General features: G+C 47.0%; 1 protein-coding gene across 1 annotated transcript in view; it reads right to left on the minus strand.

The window, feature by feature from the left end:
- Positions 1-225: 225 nt before the first annotated feature.
- IL17REL (interleukin 17 receptor E like) overlaps positions 226-13,212 on the minus strand; it is a 63,881-nt gene continuing 50,894 nt past the window's right edge. Inside the window, exons 18-19 of the transcript XR_007517449.1 lie at positions 9,535-9,813; positions 226-274 (exon numbers count right to left, since the gene is read on the minus strand). The gene's annotated coding sequence lies outside the window, so the exon portion shown is untranslated. The remainder of the gene's footprint in view (positions 275-9,534; positions 9,814-13,212) is intronic.

Raw genomic sequence — 13,212 nt, forward strand, 5'->3', positions numbered from 1 at the left:
GGCTTAACACAATACCACTAAAAATTCCAGCAGGATATTTTTGTAAACGTAGACTAGGTGATTCTAAAATTTATTTGGAAGGGCAATTGAACTAGAATAGCTAAAACATTTTTGAAAAAGAAGACAAAGTTGGATGAATTACACTACCCCATTGTAATACTTACTGCACAGCAAAGTGTGACATTTGTGGTTCAGTGGTAGAATTCTTGCCTTCCACGCAGGAGACCTGGGTTCAATTCCCGGCCAACACACCTCAAGTGCAGCCACCACCCATCTGTCAGAGGAGGCTTGCTGTTACTCTGATGCTGAACAGACTTCAATGGTGCTTCCAGACTAAGGTGGACTAGGAAGAAAGGCCTGGCAATCTACTTCAGAAAAATCAGCCAACAAAAGCCCTGTGGATCGCAACGGTCCAATCTGCAACTGAGCATGAGGATGGCACAGGACAGGGTAGCATTTTGTTCAGTTATGTGTGGGGTCACAAAGAGCCAGGGGCTAACAACCACATACAGCTATGGTAATCAAGGCGTTGTGGTATTGGCGAAGAGGTAGATACATACATCAGTGGAACAGAATTGGTAGTCCAAAAATAGATCCATAGCCTAACAACAACAAAAGGCACACACATAATCCAGTGGAGAATGAATAATCTTTTCAGCAAGTGAAGCTTAGACAATTGGTCATCCACATTCAAGGAGATGAACCTTGACTTAAACCTCACACCTTATACATGTTGTTACAGGTGCAGTCAAGTCGGTTTCGACTCATAGCAACCCTATGCACAACAGAACGAAACACTGCCTGGTCCTGCGGCATCCTTACAATCGTTGTTATGCTTGAGCTCATTGTTGCAGCCGCTGTGTCAATCCATCTCACTGAGGGTCTTCCGCTTTTCTTCTGACCCTCTACTTTACCAAGCATAATGTCCTTCTCCAGGGGCAGATCCCTCCTGACAACATGTCTAGAGTATGTAAGATGCAGTCTCGCCATCCTTGCCTCTAAGGAGCATTCTGCTTGTACTTCTTCCAAGACAGGTTTGTTCATTCTTTTGGCAGTCCAAGGTGTATTCAATATTCTTCGCCAACACCACAAATCAAAGGTGTCAATTCTTCTTTGGTCTTCCTTATTCATTGTCCAGCTTTCACATGCATATGATGCGATTGAAAATACCATGGTTTGGGTCAGGTGCACCTTAGTCTTCAAGGTGACATCTTTGCTTTTCAACACTTTAAAGAGGTCCTTTGCAGCAGATTTGCCCAATGCAATGCATCTTTTGATTTCTTGACTGCTGCTTCCATGGCTGTTGATTGTGGATCCAAGTAAAATGAAATGCTTGACAACTTCAATCTTTTCTCCGCTTATCATTATGTTGCTTATTGGTCCAGTTGTGAGGATTTTTGTTTTCTTTATGTTGAGGTGTAATCCATACCGAAGTCTGTGATCTTTAATCTTCATTAGTAAGTGCTTCAAGACCTCTTCACTTTCAGCAAGCAAGATTGTGTCATCTGTATAACACAGGTTGTTAATGAGTCTTCCTCCAATCCTGGTGCCCCGTTCTTCATATAGTACAGCTTTTTAGATTATTTCCTCAGCATACAGATTGAATAGGTATGGTGAAAGAATACAACCCTGACGCACACCTTTCCTGACTTTAAACCACTCAGTATCCCCTTGCTCTATCTGAACAACTGCCTCTTGATCTATGTACAGGATCCTCATGAGCACAGTTAAGTGTTCTGGAATTCCCATTCTTTGCAATGTTATCCATAGTTTTTATGATCCACTCAGTTGAATGCCTTAGCACAGTCAATAATACATAGGTGAACATCCTTCTGGTATTCTCTGCTTTCAGCCAGGATCCATCTGACATCAGCAATGATATCCCTGGTTCCACGTCCTCTTCTGAATCCAGCCTGAATTTCTGGCAGTTCCCTGTCAATATACTGCTGCAGCCACTTTTGAATGATCTTCAGCAAAATTTTGCTTGCATGTGATACTAACGATATTGTTTGATAATTTCAGCGTTCAGTTGGATCACCTTTCTAGGGAATAGGCATATATATGGATCTCTTCCAGCCAGTTGGCCAGGAAGCTGTCTTCCGTATTTCTTGGCATAGACCAGTGAGCACCTCCAGCACTGCATCCATTTGTTGAAACATCTCAATTGATATTCCAACAATTCCTGGAGCCTTGTTTTTTGCCAATGCCTTAAGAGCAGCTTGGACTTCTTCTTCCTTCACTACCATTGGTTCCTGATCATAAGCTACCTCTTGAAATGGTTGAACATTGACTAATTCTTTTTGGTATAATGACTATGTGTTCCTTCCATCTTCTTTTGATGCTTCCTGCATCATTTAATATTTTCCCCATAGAATCCTTCACCATTGCAACTTGAGGCTTGAGTTTTTTCTTCAGTTCTTTCAGCTTGAGAAATGCCGAGTGTGTTCTTTCCTTTTGGTTTTCTATCTCCAGCTCTTTGAACATGTCATTATAATACTTTACTTTGTCTTCTCGAGAGGCCCCTTGAAATCTTCTGTTCAGTTCTTTTACTTCATCAATTCTTCCTTTTGCTTTAGCTGCTTGCTTTAGCAAGTTGCAGAGTCTCCTCTGACATCCATCTTGGTCTTTTCTTTCTTTCCTGTCTTTTCAGTGACCTCTTGCTTTCTTCATGGATGATGTCCTTCCATAACTCACCTGATCTTTGGTCATTAGTGTTCAACGCGTCAAATCTATTCTTGAGATGGTCTCTAAATTCAGGTGGGATATACTTAAGGTCGTATGTTGGCTCTCAAGGACTTGCTCTGATTTTCTTCAGTTTCAGCTTGAACTTGCATATGAGCAATTGATGGTCTGTTCCACAGTCGGCCCCTGGTCTTGTTCTGACTGATGATATTGAGCTTTTCCATCGTCTCTTTCCACAGATGTAGTCAATTTGATTTCTGTGTGCTCCATCTGATGAGGTCCATGTGTATAGTCACCGTTTATGTTGGTGAAAGAAGGTATTTGCAATGAAGAAGTTGCTGGTCTTGAAAAATTCTATCATTCGATCTCTGGCATTGGTTCTATCACCAAGGCCATATTTTCCAACTACCAATCCTTCTTTGTTTCCAACTTTCAGATTCCAATCACCAGTAATTAATTATCAATGCATCCTCATTGCATGTTCGATCAATTTCAGACTGCAGAAGTTGGTAAAAATCTTTAATTTCTTCATCTTTGGCCTTAGCGGTTGGTGCATAAATTTGAATAATAGTTGTATTAACTGGTCTTCCTTGTAGGCATATGAATATTATCCTATCACTGACAGTGTTGTACCACAGGATAGATCTCGAAATGTTCTTTTTGATGATAAATGCAACACCATTCCTCTTGAACCTGTCATTCCTGGCATAGTAGACCATATGATTGTCCAATTCCAAATGACCAATACCTGTCCATTTCAGCTGACTAATGGTTAGGATGTGGATCTTTATGCATTCCATTTCATTTGTGATGATTTCCAACTTTCCTAGATTCATACTTCATACAGTTCATGTTCCGATTATTAATGGAGGTTTGTAGCTGTTTTTTCTCATTTTGAGTCGTATCACATCAGCAAATGAGTGCCTTCCAAAGAAGAAGGATTAGTAGTTGGAAAATACGGCCTTGGTGATAGAGACTATTCCAGAGATCAAATGATAGGATTTTGCAAAACCAGCGACTTCTTCACTGCAAATTCCTTTTTTCCAACAACATGAACAGTGACTATGCAAGTGGACCTCACCAGATGGAATACACAGGAATCAAATCAACTACATCTGTGAAAAGAGATGCTGGAAATGCTCAAAATCATCAGTCAGAACAAGGTCAGGGGCCGACTGCAGAAAAGGCCATTAATTGCTCATATGCAAGTTCAAGTTGAAACTGAAGAAAATTAGAACAAGTCTCAGAGAGCCCAAGTATGACCTTGAATATATCCCACCTGAATTTAGAGTCCATCTCAAGAACAGATTTGATGCATTGAACACTAATGACTGAAGACCAGACAAGTTGTGGAATGACATTAAGGACATCATACATGAAGAAAGCAAGAGGTCATTGAAAAGACAGGAGAGAAAGAAAAGACCTAAATAGATGTCAGAAGAGACGCTGAAAATTGCTCCTGAATGTCAAGTAGCTAAAGCAAAAGGAAAAAAATGATGAAGTAAACGAGCTGAACGGAAAGATTTCAAAGGACGGTTCGAGAAAACAAAGTACACTATTATGATGACATGTACAGAGAGCTGGAGATGGAAACCAAAAGGGAAGAACATGCTCAGCATTTCTCAAGCTGAAAGAACTGAAGAAAAAATTCAAGCCTCAAGTTGCAATACTGAAGGATTCTATGGGGAAAATATTAAAGCACACAGGAAGCATCAAAAGAATATGGAAGGAATGCAGAGTCACTCTACCAAAAAGAACTGGTCGATGTTCAACCATTTCAGGAAGAAGTCCATGCCTCACTGAAGGCATTGGGGAAAAACAAGGCTCTGGAAATTCATGGAATACCAACTGAGATGTTTCAACAAATGGATGCAGTGCTGAAGTGCTCACTCATCTATGCCAAGAAATTTGGAAGACAGCTACCTGGCCAACTGACTGGAAGAAATCCATACTTATGCCTATTCCCAAGAAAGGTGATCCAACCAAATGTGAAAATTATCAAACAATGTCATTAATATTACATGCAAGCAAAATTTTGCTGAAGATGATTCAAAAGCGGCTGCAGCAGTATATCAAAAGGCAACTGTCAGAAATTCAAGCCGGATTTAGAAAAGGACTGGAACCCAGGATATCATTGCTGATGTCAGATGGATCCTGGCTGAAAGCAGAGAATACCAGAAAGATGTTTACCTGTGTTTTATTGACTAGACGAAGGCCTTCGACTGTGTGGATCATAACAAATTATGGATAACGTTGCTGGGAATGGAAATTCCAGAATACTTAATTGTGCTCATGAGGAATCTATAGAAGGATTAAGAGGCAGTTGTTGGAACAGGACAAGGGAATACTGCATGGTTTAAAGTCAGGAAAGGTGTGTGTCAGGGTTGTAGCTTTATCTTTCACCATAACTATTCAATCTGTATGCTGAGCAAATAATCTGAGGAGCTGGACTATACGAAGAAGAGTGGGGCATGAGGATTGGAGAAAGAGTCATTAACAACCTGTGTGATGCAGATGACATAACTTGCTTGTTGTTGTTAGGTGCCTTCCAGTCGTTTCTGACTCATACCGATCCTATGCACAATAGAACAGAACAGTGCCTGGTCCTGTGCCATCCTTACAATCGTTGTTATGCTTGAGCCCATTGTTGCAGCCACTGTGTCAATCCACCTCATTGAGGGTCTTTCTCTTTTTCACTGACTCTCTACTTTACCAAGCATGATGTCCTTCTCCAAGGACTGATCCCTCCTGATAGCCTGTCTAAAGTATGTGAGACGAAGTCTCACCATCCTTACTTTCAAGGAGCATTCTGGTTGTACTTCTTCCAAGACAGATTTGTTTGTTCCTTTGGCAGTATATTCAATATTCTTTGGCAACATATATATATGTATATAGGTATATGTGTGTGTGAGTATACACACACACACGTATATATGAGCTATAAGAGAGAAATTTTCGGTACATCTTTGTCCAAAGTACTTTGTAAAAAACTAAAATCCACATTCCTACTCCTTTTAGCAGAATTAAAACTGAAGCATGGCTTGCCTGCTTGTAGGCTCTTTATCTGGCCTAACAACCCAGGTAGTAAGGAAGGTATCTTCTCTGTGAACAAGTCAGGATGTGGAAGGAACATACCGGAGGAGGGAGGTTTTGACACAGCTGCATTTGTGTAAAATGGCCTTAAGAAATAATCTTTTCATGATAGGGATGTAGAAAACAATATTTCGGAAAAGACCTTGGACACCAACCTACTAAGTTTCCCAGGTAACCTGAAAGGTTTAGCTTGAGCAAGCAGGGACCTAGGTGAAAATTTTTATTGCCAGCCTCAGGCACTTGGCACTCCAAAAATACATTTTACATCAAAGAAGAAGCCGGACTATATGAAGAAGAAAGCTTCATCAGAATTGGAGAAAGGCTCATTAACAACCTGTGATATGCAGATGACAGATGACCCAACCTTGGTTGTTGAAAGCAGAGAAGACGAAGCGCTTACTGATGAAGATGAAAGAATACATCTTTCACTATGGATTGCATCTCAACATAAAGAAAACAAAAATCCTCACAACTGGGCCAATAAGGGACATCATGATAAACAGAGAAAATATTGTAGTTGTCAAGGATTTCATTTTATTGTATCCACAATCAACACCCATGGAAGCCACAGTCAAGAAATCAAACGATGTACTGCATTGGGCAAATCTGCTATAAAAGACCTCTTTAAGGTGTTGAAAAGCGAAGATGTCACTTTAAGGACTAAGGTGTACCTGACCCAAGCCATGATATTCTTAATCGCCTCATATGCATGCAAAAACTGGACAATAAATAAGGAAGACCAAAGAAGAATCGATGCCTTTGAATTATGGTTTTGGTGAAGAATATTGAATTTACCATGGACTGCCAAAAGAACGAACAAAGCTGTCTTGGAAGAAGTACAGCCAGAATGCTCCTTAGAAGCAAGAATGGCGAGACTTCCTTTCACATACTTTGGATGTGTTATCAGGAGGGACCAGACCCTGGCGAAGAACATCATGCTTGCTAAAGCAGACGGTCGATGAAAAAGAAGAAAACGCTCAATGAGATGGATTGCCACAGTGGCTGCAACAATGGGCTCAAGCATAACAACCATGAGGGTGGTGCAAGACCGGGTAGTGTTTCGTTCTGTTGTGCACAGGGTCGCTGTGAGTCAGAACTGACTGGACGGCACTGAATAACAACAATAGACACTTTCACAAGGCAGGTACTGTAAGCACCTCATAACTATAATTGTAAACCTCTGTGCCCAAATGTACTTTGTAGTTGATCTTTGTAATCAGTCTCTATGGCCTACCTAAGCACGTGTATCCAGTGGGAGCCTTTTCCCACTTTACTTGGCCTTCCCTCTTCTGCCTTCAGTGAAGTTTTAACCAATCAATGATTTTTGTTTTAACATCCTCTCTCAGCCGCATAACCACTCTGCTCTTGCCGGAGACCTCCTCACTGAAATCACCATGTTTTCACTTGTGTGAGCTGGCGGTTTCCCATTTGAGCACCCCTCTAACGCCGAATAAATAAATCCTCTGAATTTCCATCCCAAGGTCTGACTCTTTTTCCCCTACAACACAGCCCTAGTGGTGCAGTGGTTAAGTGCTCTACTGCCAGCCAAACGGTGGGCGTCTGGAAAGCACTATCGGTTCAGTGGAAGAAAGATGTGGCATTTGCTTTTGCGAAGAGTGTAGCCTTGGAAACGCTATAGGGTAGTTCTGCTTTGTCCTATAGGGTCTCTATTAGTGATAGGAAGCTGGACAACGAAAAGGAAGACTGAAGAAGAATTGATGCCTTTGAATTATGGTATTGTCAAAGAATATTGAATATACATACCATGGACTGCCAGAAGAACTAACAAATCTGTCCTGGAAGGTGTACAGCCAGAATGCTCCTAAGAAGCAAGGATGAGACTTTGTCTTATGTAGTTTGGACGTATTATCAGGACTGACCAGTCCCTAGAGAAGGACATCATGCATGGTAAAGTACAGAGGGAGCAAAAGAGAGGAAGACCCTCAATGAAATGAGCTGACACAATAGGCTCAAGCGTAACAAGGATTGTGAGGATGGTGCAGGACCGGGCAGTGTTTTGTTGAGTTGTATATGGGGCCACTATGAGTTGGAACCGACTTGAGTTGGAACCAACTCGATGGCACCTAATAACATGAGCCGGAATCAACTTGACAGCAGTGGGTTTGATTTTTGGTTTATATATATGTATGTGTATCTATCTATCTCTCACTTCTATCACCTAATTCTTTATCATCTATTAATTTCTACCTGTTGTCCATCTCTCTCTGTCTCATCTCATCTATCAACTGTCTATATCGCCTATCTGTATAGATCATCTGTATATCTACCTACCTACACACTGGGTTTGGGTTTTTTGTTTTTTTTTTTTACCAGAGCCCTGGTGGCAAAGTGGTTAAGAGCTCAGGCTGCTAATCAAAAGGTTTGCAGTTCAAATTTACCAGTCGCTCCTTGGAAACCCTATGGGCCAGTTCTACTGTGCCCTATAGGGTCACTATGAGTTGGAATCGACTCAACAGCATACAACAACCTACCCACCCACCCATTCATCCATCCCTCCATCCATCCATCTATCTATTGCCCTGGTGCTGTAGTGGTTAAGAGCCTGGCTGCTAACCCAAAGGTCAGCAGTTCAAATCCACTAGTAGCTCCTTGGAAACCCTACGGGGCAGTTCTATTCCGTCCTATAGGGTCGATGTGAGTCAGAACTGACTCTATGGCACCTAATAACAACATCTATCTATCTGTCTAATGGATCTATCAATCTATCGACCGACCTACCGACCTACCTACCGACCGACCTACCTACCGACCGACCTAATCTATCTATCATCTATCTATCTATCTATCTATCTATCTATCTATCTATCTATCTATCTATCTATCTATATCTATCTATCTATCTATCTATCTATCTATCTATCTATCTATCTATCTATCTATCTATCATCTATCTATCATCTATCTATCTATCTATCATCTATCTATCATCTATCTATCATCTATCTATCTATCTATCTATCTATCTATCTATCTATCTATCTATCTATCTATCTATCTATCTATCTATCTATCTATCTATCTATCTATCTATCTAATCTATCATCTACCTATTATCATCATCTATCATCTCTACCTCAGGCAGGTAAAGTGTCTCTTTCTGTTTGCGCCGGTGATGGGCAGATAAAAGATCCTCTCCAGCTCTTCCCAGCTAGTGCAGCCTTGCGCATGTGCCAGCCTTCCAGCCGGACAGTCCGTTTCGTGTCCAGCTGCAAGTCCTGGTGGGTGGGGCCACCACCCCAGAGCTGAGGCCTGGCGGGGTGTGGGGCAGGGAGCAGCCCGCTGCTATCATCCTAGGATCAGCAGTTTTTTTTTTAGAAAATGCTTCCCGATTTTATTCCCAGTGTCCTGGCTGGCTGTTTTGACCAGTTTTATTGTCTTTTGGGGAAAGGAAGCCTGGGTTTTGTCCACTGTGGCCTCCCCCTACACCCCACCCAATGTTTGCACACAGTAGGCGCTCAGGAAATACTTGAATGAATGATATGTGCATTGCAGAGGTCTTGGCAGGCCCGGATGGGCTTGGCGGAGGGAGGCACTCGGCCAGTCTCAGACCCTGTCACCTCCTAATGGGCTAGCCCTAACCCTCCAGGACATGAGGACCCAGTGGGGCGGGTGGGTGGAAGCCCCTTGGCTGCAGCTTGCCCTCTGGTCCTTGTTCACAGAGGCACGCTGCAGCCTGGAGTAGGGACATGCTTGCCCAGGTACCCCAGGTAGTGAGTGGTCACCCTGGATGCACCCTACCTGGCTTTCCCTAATGCCCAGACTCCCCAGGATGGAGAAGAGGGTGGCCCTAAGCAGTCCTGGGGTGGCTCCCAAGCAGCCGTGAGCTGGCAGCTACCTGGGACACATGGGGTGGGGGTAGGTGTCCCATGGGCCTCCTCCTGAGGTGAAGAGTGGGAGTCTTGGCGAGGGCCACAGTGAGAGTGGGTCTGAAGCGGAGAGAAACACTTCTTCTGGGAGCTGGGAGTCCTGGAGTAGGGATGAGTCTCCAAAGACCTTTCCCCCTAACAAGGGCAGAACCTGGTGGGAGAGGGCTGGAGTCAACAGAAGGAGCTCCTGAGCCCCGCCCCAGCCTCTGCCAGCCCAGGGGGCTCTGTGCCCCACAACCCCGTTCTTGCCCCGCCCCATCAGGGCTCTGGGGATGCCTCACAGGGTGCCCTTCCCACTCCTCGGGTGCAACCCGACCCCGTCCCTTGCCCTCCTGGGCCTGTAAGCCAGCCCAAGCCTCGTCCCCCAGGAAAGCCCCCTTTTCCGACGGACCCCGGGGCGGGTCAGAGGTCACAGGCTGCCCCTGCAGCTGCTTCGTCTTCCTTCCTTCCTTCGCCTTTGCGGGGTCTGCCACCCTCCGGGGACATGACCCTCCCCAGCATGCCCGCAGAGACCTGGAGGAAACCCCACCACGAAATGCGGAGGTGGAAGGAGAGAGGTCAGCACGGCCCTCCTCTCCCTTCCCTCCCTCCTCCCCCACCCCCACTCCTTCCAGGCTGGACTGCCTGTGGAACCCCGTGAGGCCCCAGCGCTGGAAGCGCCAGGTGGGGCCCATTCCTGGGCACCGAGGTGGGGGCAGTGACCCGCCCATGGCAGAGGAGGGAGCTGGCCAAAGGCGCCGAGCTGTTGTTCGCTGGAGGGACAGGTGGGCAAAGGGTTCTCGGTTGGATTGCTCCAGCACCTGTCCCCAAACGGCTTGAGATGGGGTGGGGCTCGCCCTCCCCGAAGTCCCAGGCAGCACGCCTGTAGGCTGTGGCCACCCACATAGTGGTCGCTGCTGTGTCCATGCCCCCCACCTGCAGTATGCCCCCAAATACTCTTCAGCAGTCCATCTCGTGCACTCAACCGCCGGCTGGGGCACATCGCCCCACCACCCTTCCGTCCCTCCCACCTCTCCAAGCCTACCTCTCCTCACCCCACACTTCAGCTTTCCACCTTCTCCATCTCATGTGATGCACCCACACCCATGCCCCCATCCTGCTCCTTTCTCCCCACGTCCTTGCGCCCCCCCCACCCGGACCCCACCTCCCACAAAGCAATAACGGGGCTCTCCCCCTCTCTCACACCCCTCATTCACCCCAGCAGGAAATCCTGCTGCCTCTAACTTCTCACCGCTGGGGCTACCGTCCTGCCTGCTCTCCCTGCCCCGCCCCCCTTCTCAAGGGAGCAGCCGCAGACTCTTCCTGCAGCCCCGCCTTACTGAGGGGAGAAGCCACCTCCCCCAATCCCTCCCCACCCCCCAGCAGGTTCCCATCCCAGGGCTTTTGCACAGGGTCTTTCCATTTTTTTTTTTTTCCCAGGATTAAGGCTAATGCAGAGGGCCATCCCCCAACAGGTGAGTTCAGGATGACCTGTGAGTGACCTGGTGCTGTGGCCTCTTGAGGACAGGTCGCTGTTTCTCTGAGAACGTGTGTGATTGGTTGTGTCTGCCTGGCTGGGGAAGTGGTGAGGTTCTGTCTGTCCGCAGCTCTGCCCACCGTAGTCTGGTTTAATGCTTACGCTAATGAGACGTTTAGTTCTTTTCTACCTTTGTGGAGAGCATTCGTTGGGTGGGCAGGAATTTGTCATTAAATATTTTCACCAACCGTGTCCACGTCTTTGTTCAATTGCTGGCTGCTCCTTGAGGCCAATCCTGGCCACTCAGCCCACCTGACCTCCTCTGTTCCCTTTTTTCTCATCCGGTTTTCCTGCCCGGATAGCCCTTCTAACATTCTCGCTAACTTACTCCAGTAAGTTAGCCACACGTGCCTACACTACCTGTGTACCCCACACCACCTGTGCACCCCACACCACCTGTATGCCCCAGACCACCTGTACGTCCCACACCACCTGTGCGCCCCACACTACCTGTGCGCCCCACACTACCTGTGTACCATATACCACCTGTACACCCTACACCACCTGTGTGCCCTACACCACCTGTGCACCCCAAACCACCTGTGCACCCCAACACCACCTGTGTACCATATACCACCTGTACACCCCACACCACCTGTACACCCTACACCACCTGTACACCCCACACCACCTGTGCACCCCAACACCACCTGTGTACCATATACCACCTCTACACCCTGCACCACCTGTGTACCATATACCACCTGTACACCCTACACCACCTGTGCGTCCTACACCACCTGTGCGTCCTACACCACCTGTGCGCCCCACACCACCTGTGTGCTCTACACCACCTGTGTGCCCCAAACCACCTGTACGCCCCACACCACCTGTGTGCCCCAAACCCCCTGTATACCCCACACCACCTGTGTACCCCAAACCACCTGTACACCCCACACCACCTGTGTGCCCTACACCACCTGTGCACCCTACACCACCTGTGTGCCCCAAAGCACCTGTACACTGCACACCACCTGTGTGCCCCAAAGCACCTGTACACTCCACACCACCTGTGTGCCCTACACCACCTGTGCGCTCCACACCACCTGTGTGCCCTACACCACCTGTGCGCCCCACACCACCTGTGTGCCCCAAACCACCTGTACATCCCATACCACCTGTGTGCCCCAAACCACCTGTACATCCCATACCACCTGTGTGCCCCAAACCACCTGTACATCCCACACCACCTGTGTGCCCCAAACCACCTGTACACCCCACACCACTGGTACACCTTACACACCTATACACCCTACACCACTTGTACACCCCAACACCACCTATGCACCCCAACACCGCCTGTACACCCTATACCACCCCTACACCCTACACCACCTATACGCCCTGCACCACCTATACATCCCACACCACCTGTATACCCTACACCACCTGTACACCCTACACCACCTGTGCACCCTACACCACCTGTGCACCCTACACCACCTGTACACCCCACACCACCTGTGCACCTTACACTGAGGGCCTACCATCCACACTTCCACCCACCTTCTGCACTTCCACCCATCTGCCCACACCTCCATCTCTCACCTGCCTCCTCTTGCCTCCTGTGACAGTCAGCTCTGGACAGGGCATTGAGGGACCCTGTAACAGCAGGCAGCTTGAGGCCCTCGCCTGTGCCCATCTCACTCTCAGGACACTTTGTCTGAGGCCTTCCTGAACCCCTCCCCCCCACCCACTATTTGCTCTCTTAATTCTTCACACCCCTGCATTGGCACCCAACAGTCCATGTAATGCTGACCATCTGTCTCTCCTACGTGAAGGTCAGCTTCAGGCATGGTAGCCCCGGGAAGGTCCTGGTGTTAGCACTGAGAATTTACATCCCGAGAAACCCCTCAGTCCCAGGCACACCCAGACCATGGTTCCCCCTAGCTGCAGGGACGGGGTATATGTGAGCGTGGTCTGTTCCCATGCTGGCAGTGCACGGCACCCAAGAGGAGCTCAGCGTGTGATTGATGAATGAATGAGTGAGTGAGTGAGTGAGTCACACAGACCACCAAAGGCTCGCCCCTGTTC

This window comes from Elephas maximus, chromosome 4, assembly GCF_024166365.1.
Source record: "Elephas maximus indicus isolate mEleMax1 chromosome 4, mEleMax1 primary haplotype, whole genome shotgun sequence".
NCBI lineage: Eukaryota > Metazoa > Chordata > Mammalia > Proboscidea > Elephantidae > Elephas > Elephas maximus.